The sequence below is a fragment of the Terrapene carolina genome, unplaced genomic scaffold (genome assembly GCF_002925995.2).
Source record: "Terrapene carolina triunguis isolate 2854851 unplaced genomic scaffold, T_m_triunguis-2.0 Scaffold838, whole genome shotgun sequence".
NCBI lineage: Eukaryota > Metazoa > Chordata > Testudines > Emydidae > Terrapene > Terrapene triunguis.
Window position 1 is genome coordinate 3,243,599 of NW_020665189.1, and position 10,125 is coordinate 3,253,723.

Sequence of the window (10,125 nt, forward strand, 5' to 3'; positions counted from 1 at the left end):
GGAAAAGCGGGCCACGCGGCTCATGCATATTAACCATTTTATCTCTGGAGGCCAGTGGGGAGGGGATTGGAGCGCTGCAGTGGGTTTAGCACTGGCTTCGGTCTCTTTCATTGAAACTGTAACCCACATGTATAAAGCCAGTAGTGTTTTGCAATTTGTGCCCTCTCTCTTCTACATTTGGAAGGCAATGCAAAAAGAGACAGTTTCCAACCAATCATTTTAACACCTAGGAACCAAAGGGTACCCTAGAACTAGGAGAGATCTGAATCAGGTCTCACTCTTAGAGGGTGATAGAGAGATTATCACCTCCAGTCGAGTCAGAGTCGGGATCCTGAAGAGGGAGTTTGTCTAACACAGAAAATGCCATATTTTAATCTAATCTAATATAGGTTATGCTGATCCCAAGGACTTGGCCACCACAATCAATGGCACATAATTTTGCCATATATTTTAGATATGTAGGAAATGTTAAGGATACAGACACCCATTCATTCAAGAAATGGCTACTTTTCTGAGTTTGAAATATGCACTCTTCCTAAATACCTGCCATACCTAATTTCAAGATTGATTAGATTATCCTACTTTTGCCTTTCTACCTATTTATATCCTTTTCAAAGAAAACATTCCTAAATATGTTTTAGCCAAGATTTTAAAGAGGACTAGTGGTTTTGAGTGCTGCAGTATTAGGGTGCCCAACTTAAGGGGGGGGGCTGATATTCAGAAGGTGAGTGCTAAACACTCTTGAAAATCATTTTCCTTGTCAATGTCTCAAGATAGACAGTCAAAAATTGAGGCATGCCAAATTCACTAGTTGCTTTTAGACCTTAGTTCCTAGGCCTTTTAAAATTTAAGTTCATTCCTTTTTCTTGCTCTATTAAAATTTTTTATTTTGTGCAAAAATACATGCAAAAAATTTTACAATGATGTTTTTACACAAGAGCAGGCACAATAATGCTGTCCCAATTTTTTAAAGAATATACAATTTCAATTCTCCAGTTTAAATAATTATCACAACTTTTAAGCAGGAGTATAATAAGCTAAATTCTGCAAACTATTCTGTGGCATGTTAAAAGGAGAGAAAACAGGATTTGTGTTCTTAGTCAGAATTATGCAGATATACAATATTTCTGCCAGTGAAGAGTATCACATGCACCTCATAAGTAAATGTGCGCCTGGGGCAACCTTACCCAATTCTCCATTATACACCTGGTCTAGAATTTTCAGAAGGTTGGGTGAGAAAAATTGGTGGTACCTAGAAAGGATTTTCAGCTCCTCAGGCCACCTAAGGCATTTTCTAAAAGCGGAGGGGGCAGGTGGCCATAACAGCCCTGAGTGCCTAGGTGGGAGCAGAAACAAAGGGAAGAGAACTGGGTGTGGTTGAGATCATGGCCATTCACCTCACATTTTCAGAAGCACCCTGAGGCCCTTCACACACCCAAACAGATGCTGCCCCTTCAGTTAATCAACCGTGATTAACTCAGCAGGCACCAGTTAAGCCACTCATAACACACATGCACCTAGTGGCTCATATAGATGAATTACACCCCCAGATCCCATCCTTATCACACACCAATTAAGATACCACCACACACATACAGTGTAGGTTGAAAAGAAAGATACCTGTTGCACTGCCTCCACCCATGATTCCTCTATATGCTGAAACAAGTGAGGTAGACAAGGTAGAGGACCAGGCTGGCATTAGACTAGAAGAGAAAATGATACTACGTTGCTAACAGTGTACTTGAGCCCTGCAGGAAATTCTTTGACCTCACAGAGGTATGAACTCAGCCCTGAAGTCATCATACACCAGTACATAAGAACCGCCATACTGGGTCAGATGAAAGGTCCATCTAGCCCTGTATCCTGTCTCCCAAAAGTGGCCAATGCCAGATGCCCCAGAGGGAATGAACAGAATAGGTAATCATCAAGTGATCCATCCCCTGTCACCCATTCCCAGTTTCTGGCAAGCAGAGGCCAGGGACACTATCCCTGCCCATCCTAGATAGTAGCCATTGATGGACCTATCCTCCATTAGCTTCTCTAGTTTTTTTTTTAAACCCTGTTATAGTATTAGCCTTCACAACATCCTCTGGCAAGGAGTTCCACAGGTTGACTGTGTTGTGTAAAGAAAGACTACCTTTTGTTTGTTTGTTTTAAACCTGCTGCCTATTAATTTCATTTGGTGACTCCTAGTTCTTGTGTTATGAGAAGGAGTAAAGAATACTTATTTACTTTCTCCACACCAGTCATGACTTGATAGACCTCAATCATATCCCCCTTAGTCGTCTCTTTTCTAAGCTACAAAGGCCCAGTCTTATTAATCTCTCCTCAGACGGAAGCTGCTCCATACCCCTAATTGTTTTTGTTGTCCTTCTCTGTACCTTTTCCAATATATCTTTTTTTGAGATGGGCGACCATATCTGCACGCAGTATTCAAGATATGGGCGTACCATGGATTTATATAGAGTCAATAATATATTTTCTGTCTTATCTATCCTTTTCTTAATGATTCCCAACGTTCTGTACACTTTTTTTGACTGCTGCTGCACACTGAATGGATATTTTCAGAGTATTAGCCACAATGACTCCAAGATCACTTTTTTGACAGGTAACAGCTAATTTAGACCCCATCATTTTGTATGTATAGTTGGGATTATATTTTGCCACGTGCATTACTTTGCATTTATGAACATTGAATTTCATCTGCCTCACATAGCTTCTGGCAAACAGGGGCTAGGGACACTATCCCTGCCCATCTTGGCTAATAGCCATTGATGGACCTATCCTCCATGAACTTATCTAGTTCTTTTTTGAACCCTGTTATAGTCTTGACCTTCACAACATCCTCTTGGAAAAAGTTCCACAGGTTGATTGCGTGTTGTGCATTTGCAGTATATGAAGCTGTGGCTGCACTGATTGAGGCCTACTCACAGGCATTTCTTCTTTACTTATCCTCCCACACCCTCAGGTGCCTAGGGCATCCACCATTTATTTCAGTCATTTGCTGGTCTGTTTTGGCTTCTGTCATAAACAGATAGTTAAGGGTTAATGCCTCTTTTACCTGTAAAGAGGTAAGAAGTTCACCTAGCCTAGCTGACACCTGACCAGAGGAACCAATGGGAGGACAAGATGGTTCAAAGGGAAGGAGGGAAGTTCCCTGTGTCTGTGGAGTTTCACTTTTGACGGGAGTGGGAAAGCTCCAGAATTCAGCCCCTTATCAAGTAGTGAGTATTAGTGAAGGAAATAAATAGGTTTATGTTTATTTCTTTGTAACCTGTCTTGTGCAATAGAGGAATAGTCAAATTGGGTATTTGGGTATTTTTTCTGTGTAACTAAGTTTTTGCCCAGGGGAACATCCTCTGTGTTTGGAATCTGTTGTCTGTGAGAGTAGCTGGTATGCTAATCTCTCCCAGAGGGTTTTCTTTTCTTTAATTAAAAGCCTTTTTCTTAATACCTGATTGATTTTTCCTTGTTTTTTTAGATCCAAGGGGGTTGGATCTGGATCCACCAGGAGTTGGTGGGAGAAAGGAGGGGGGGATGGTTAATTTCTCCTTGTTTTAAGATCCAAGGGGTTTTGGATCAGTGTTCACCAGGGAATTGGTGAAGAGTCTCTCAAGGCTACCCAGGGAAGGGAATTAGTGCTTGGGAGTGGTGGCAGCCAGACCAGATCTAAGCTGTTAGTTGAGCTTAGAGCTTCTCATGCAGGTCCCCCACACCTGTACCCTAAAGTTCAGAGTGGGGAAGGAACCTTGACAGTTTCTGAGTGTCATGTTGATGGATTTGGCTTCTTTCTCTGTTGTTCTGTGTAGTGTTCTTAAGATCACTTTCTTTTTCCTTTTCCAGGCAGTGTCCATGTTATCACTTGACATGGAAGTCATGTTGGTTACACCCGAAGCATGTCACAGATATGTCACTTGTTGTCTTACAATATTTGATGAGTTAGGTTGGTGTGCTCAACATAGAATTTCTTTTGTTGCACAAAGCTCTTTCCAATGGATGCTGAAGATCTTCTGCAGGCATTTACTTTGGAATGAATTGATTTTCTAATCAATTTATGTTGTAGACCTCCATAAAGGAGGACAGACATGATGCCAGTGCTAAAAATTCATATTTTTGTCAGTTCAGTCATACTACCTTTCCAAATCTTTTCAAGTTTATGCAAGTTATTTGCTGCTTTTGATATTCATTGGTTGACATTTAGCATGATGTCACATCTCACTCCCTAAATATATAAAATGACTTATTTCTTCCAGTATTTCTTCAAATACTCTAATGATTACTCTTGGGATATGGATAGCCATATATTTTGTCTTCCCCTTGTTGATGAGCAAATCAACTTGTTTTGCTGTGTCTGCCAAAAGGTGGGTCTTTGTTTAAAGGAATAAATATCCTGTTCAGTTCAATACAATGTCACTAGCAAAAAATGACATCATCACAGAAACTTGGTGGAATGATGATAATCAATGGGACACAGTAATACCAGAGTACAAAATATATAGAAATGACAGTAGTTCATGCTGGTGGGAGAGTGGCACTGTATGTGAAAGAAAGCATAGAGTAAAATATAGTAAGTCTTAAATGAACCAAACTGTACTATAGAATCTCTATGGATAGAAATTCCATGCTTGAATAATAAGACTATAGCAGTAGGGATATACTAATGATCACCTGATCAGGATGGTGATGGTGACTGTGAAATGCACTGGGAGATTAGAGAGGCTATAAAAACAGAAAACTCAATAATAATGGGGGGTTTCAACTATCCCCCTATTGACTGGGTACATGTCACCTCAGGACAGGATGCAGAGATAAAGTTTCTTGACACCATAAATGACTGCTTCTTGGAAGCAGCTTGTCCTGGAACCCACAAGAGGAGAGTCAATTCTTGCTTTAGTCCTAAGTGGAGCACAGGATCTGGTCTAAGAGATGTGAATATAATTGAACCACTCGGTAATAGCAATCATATTATAATTAAATTTAACATCCCTCTGGGGGTCGGAGGGAACCAAAGAAGCCAAGCACAGTAGTATTTAACTTCAGAAAGGGGAAACACACAAAAACAAGGAAGCTAGTTAAACAGAAATTAAAGGGTATAGTCCCAAAAGTGAAATGCCTGCAAGCTGCATGGAAACTTTTTAAAACCACCACAATAGAGGCTCAAAATAGCAGTGAGAGAGGTGGGTTCCAACTCTGTTTCAAGTGCCCCCTTCTGATTGGGCATGTCTGCATTCTTTAGGTCTGGAGACCCCTTTTGGTGGTTCTCAGGCAGATTTTCAGTGACTCATCCCTCCGGCCAAGTCACACAGTCTGCACATTAGCCAGCACAAACCCCTTCTGGGGTATACAGTCCACAGGGCCTCAGTACCCCTCTGGTGGGGTCTCTCTCTAGCCCTCCTTGGGCTTTAGTCTTTAAGTAGTCTAGCCCTGATATGGGGCTGTATACCCAGGGCTTCCTCCCTTCTTTCTGTAGCCCTCCCCAGGCTCAGTCCTTACTCAGTCCCCAGGAGCCTCTCGCTTCCCGGGTCCCTGCCAGCAGACTTAGCTTTCTATAGTCCTGCTGCTCTTCCAGGCAGCCAGGCCTGCAGTCCATTCTTCTCCTGGTCCATGCAACAACTAACTACTGCTCTGGTCTGCAGCTCCTGTTATATGGCCCTCCTGGGCCCTGATTGGCTGTGTCCCCTTCAGCCACTCTAGCTTGCTTGGAGGACCTCTCCATTGCTCCTTTCCTGGGATGGGTGTGGCAGAATCCTGAGGCTTCCAGCAGGGGGCCTTTGGGCCTAGTCCACTCCATCACAAGAGGACATAATAGAGGACGAAAATGTGGCACCCTGGCTAAAAAACAAAGTAAAAGAAGCGGTTAGAAGCAAAAGGGCATCATTTAAAAATTGGAAGTTAAATACTACTGAGGAAAATAGAAAGGAGCAATAACTCTGGCAAGTCTAGTGTAAACGTATAATTAGGCTGTACAAAAAAGAATTTGAAGAGCAACTAGCCAAACACTCAAAAACTAACAGCAAAAGAAAATTAAGTACATCAAAGCAGGAAGCCTGCTAAACAATCAGTGGGGCCACTGGAAGATTGAGGTGCTAAAGGAGCATTCAAGGAAGATAAGGCCATTGCAGATAAACTAAATGAATTCTTTATTTCAGTGTTCACTGCAGAGGATGTGAGGGAGGTTTCCACAAATGAGCCATTCATTTCCACAAATGAGCCATTCAGACAAATCTGAGGCACTGTCCAGGATTGACATGTCAGTAGAGGAGGTTTTGGAACAAATTGATAAATTGAACAGTAATAAGTCAGCAGGACCAGATGGTATTCACCCAAGAGTTCTGAAGGAACTCAGTTATAAAATTGCAGAACTACTAAGTGTGGTATGTAACCTATCATTTCAACCAGCTTCTATACCAGATGACTAGAGGATAGCTAATGTGACACCACATTTTTAGAAAGTCTCCATAGGCGATCCTGGCAATTACAGGCCGGTAAGCCTAACTTCACTACCAAGGAAATTGATTGAAACTACAGTAAAGAACAGAACTATCAGACACATAGATGAACATGATTTGTTGGGAATGACTCAATATGGCTTTTGTAAAGAGAAATCATGCTTCACCTATCTATTAGAATTCTTTGAGGGGGGTCAATAAACATGTGGTGTAACTGTGCCTTTGTGGGTCACAACTGAGAATACCAAATTCAGGACAAACTGCTGAGAAATAGAACAGACACACCCCAAAACTGGTGGTTATTCTCCCATAAGGTATACCAAACCAGCAACAAAAATAAACTTCTGTTTCACCACACTGGCTAACAAGAAGTCAGAAAAGCAGTTTCCTCAGGTACTCTAGTCCTTGTATCACCACCAAAAATACTAGACTTAAAGATGAGTGGTTCTTTAAAACCAATTTAATCAAATAAAAGGTTCTTCTGATCCCAACGGACCAGCCACACACTCAGGTCAATATATAACTCAGATCTTACCCAATAATCATGCTGTTGCCAATCCTTTAGTATCTAAAATCTAAAGGTTTATTTATAAAAAAAGAAAGAAAGAAAGAAAGGTGAGAGTTAAAATTGGTTAAAGGAATCAGATACATACAAAAATGCAAAGTTCTTGGATCAGGTTTGTAGCAGTGATGGAATAAACTGCTGGCTTGTTAAGTTTCTGGTTGCTTCCAAATCATTGGAAGGTCCTCAGCATAAGCGCCAACTCCATGGGTGCTCCGCGGCTGAAGCACCCATGGGAAAAATGGTGGGTGCGGAGCACCCACTGGCAGCCCCCCTACCAGAACCTCCCCCTTCCCCCAGCACCTCCTGCCTGCTAGCAGGCCCTGCCAATCAGAGCCCCCACCCTCCCTCCCAGCACCTACCACCTACTGTGGATCAGCTGTTTCATGGATATCTGGAGGTGCTGGGAGGAGGGGGGAAGCGAGGGCACAATGTGTTCGGGGGAGGAGTGGGGCAGAGGTGGGATGAGGCAGGGAACGGGGGGGCAGGGGCGGCGTGGGAAGAAGCAGGGTGGGTGTAGGGCCTTGGGGGGAAGGGGTGGAGTGGGGGTGGAGCCGGAGAGGAGCACCCCCCAGCATATTAGAAACTCAGTGCCTATGGTCCTCAGTCCTTTGGTTAGAATGCTCCCATTAGTATAAGTTCATAGTCCAGAGATTTGAGCAGGAAGGAGGCAAAATGGAGATATTTCCAGGGCCTTTTATAGCTTCTGCCATGTGGAGGGAAAGCCATTGTTTCAAACAAAGCACAGCTAATGGAAAATTACAGGTAGCAAGATGGTGTTTGGAGTCACATGGGCAAGTCACATGTCCATGTGTGATTTTGCTTAGTCACTGCAGGAAAGTCCATTAAGTGTCGATAGGCATCTTCCATTGTGAGTTAAGTGTTCTTTAATAGGCCACTTAACTTGAATAGTCCCTTCAAGATGTGCAGGCTAAGTATCTTGTGGGCATTACCACAGGAGCAAACATATTTGAAATACAGGTATGGAGCCAATGCTCATAACTTCAAATATAAAAATAATACATGCATACAAATAGCATAATCATATTCAGCAAATCACAACTCTTCCATTGACACCTTACTTGACACACTTTGTATAAGGTTTGTTGCAATTATATAACAGGGGTAGCAACAATGATCTACATAATCATATTTTAATCAGGTAATGTCACAAATTATCAGACACATAGATGAACATGATTTGTTGGGAAAGAGTCTCTTTGTAAAAAGAAATCATGCTTCACCAATCTATCAGAATCAAAATTTACAGACAATAAAAAAATTACACAAGATAGTTAAGTCCAAAGCAGACTGAAAAGAGTTACAAAGGGATCTCACAAAACTGAGTAACTGGGCAATGAAATGGCAGATGAAATTCAATGTTGATAAAGGCAAAATAATGCACATTGGAAAACCTAATCCTAACTATACATGCACAATGATGGGATTTAAATTAGCTGTTGCTACTCAAGAAAGAGATCTTTGAGTCATTGTATATAGTTCTCAGAAAACAATCCACTCAGTGTGCAGCAGCAGTCAAAAAAGCTAACAGAATGTTAGGAACTGTTAGGAAAGGGATAGTAATAAGAGAGAAAATATCATAATGCCTCTATATAAATCCATGGTATGCCCACATCTTGAATACTGTGTGAAGATGTCTCAAAAAACAGATCTTGCAATTGGAAAAGATACAGAGAAAGGCAACAAAAATGGTTAAGGATATGGAACAGCTTCCATATGGGGACATATTACAAAGACTGGGATTTTTCAGCTTGGAAAAGAGACGTCTAAGAGGGGATATGACAGAGGTCGATAAAATCTTGACTGGTGTGGAGAAAGTGAATAGGGAAGTGTTATTTACTCCTTTCCATAGCACAAGAGCCAGGGGTCACCCATGAAATTAATAGGTAGTAGGTTTTAACAACACAAAAAGAAGTACTTCTTCACACAACGCACTGTCAAGCTGTCGAACTCGTTGCTAGGGGATGTTGTAAAGGCCAAAACTATAAGATGGTTAAAAAAAGAACTGGATAAGTTCACGGAGGATGGGGTCCGTCAATGGCTATTGGTCGCGGACAGCTCTGGGGCCCCCGCTGCAGCCCCAGTGGCTCAGAGCTCTGGGGTCCCCCCTGACTGCAGCAGTTTGGAACTCTGGGGTTCCTGCTGCCGCTGCAGTGGATGGTTCTAGGGTCCCCTGCCACCAGTGGCAGCTGATGGCTCCAAGGCCCCCCTGCCACCCCCAGCAGCTGAGAGCTCCAAGGCCCCCTTACTGCCTACAGTGGTGAGAGCTCCACCCATGTCCCGCTGCCCACAGTGGCTTGGAACTCTGGGGTCTCCCCCCACTTGTGGTGGCTGAGCTCCTGGTGCACCCACTGCCCACAGTAGCTGAGAGCTCTGGGCCAGTGTCTCAGCGCTCCGGGTCCCACTGCTACCCACAGTGGCTCAGTTCCCGGCCAATGGGAGCTGGTGGAGGGGGCGGAGCCTGCAGGCAAGAGTCGTGCAGAGCCGCTTGCACACCTCAGCCTAGGAGCCGGACCTGCTGCTGGCCGCTTCCGGGGTGCAGCGCAGTCTGCACTGCCAGGACAGGCAGGAAGCCTGCCTCTGCACCCCGGCAGTGCCGCTGACTGGGAGCCACTGGAGGTAAGCCCACTCCTCAAGCCCATGCCCCAATCCCCTGCCCCAGCCCTGAGCCCCCTCTCAAACTGGAGCCCCCTCCTGCACCCCAAACCCCTCATCCCTGGTCCCACCCCAGAGCCTGCACCCCCAGCCCAGAATCCTGACCCCCTCCTGCACCCCAACTCCCTGCCCCAGCCCTGAGCCCCTCCCACATCGCAAACCCCTCATCCCCAGCTCCGTTGTTTCGTGGGCATCAACTATTTTCTTCAACTGGATCGCCAGAAAAAAAGTTTGAAAACCACTGGATCAGAATACCAAAGGAGACTGTCTGTGACTCTGTATTAGACTGTTATAGCACCGGAGAAGTTTACACTTGATAATTGTTTGGTGAAATCTAAGGCAGGGCCGGATTAACCTTTTGTGGGCCCTGCACCAAAGAGATTTGTAGGCCCCCGTGGAGCATGGCGTGGGACGGAGGGTGTCGCTCCCCGGAGCGAG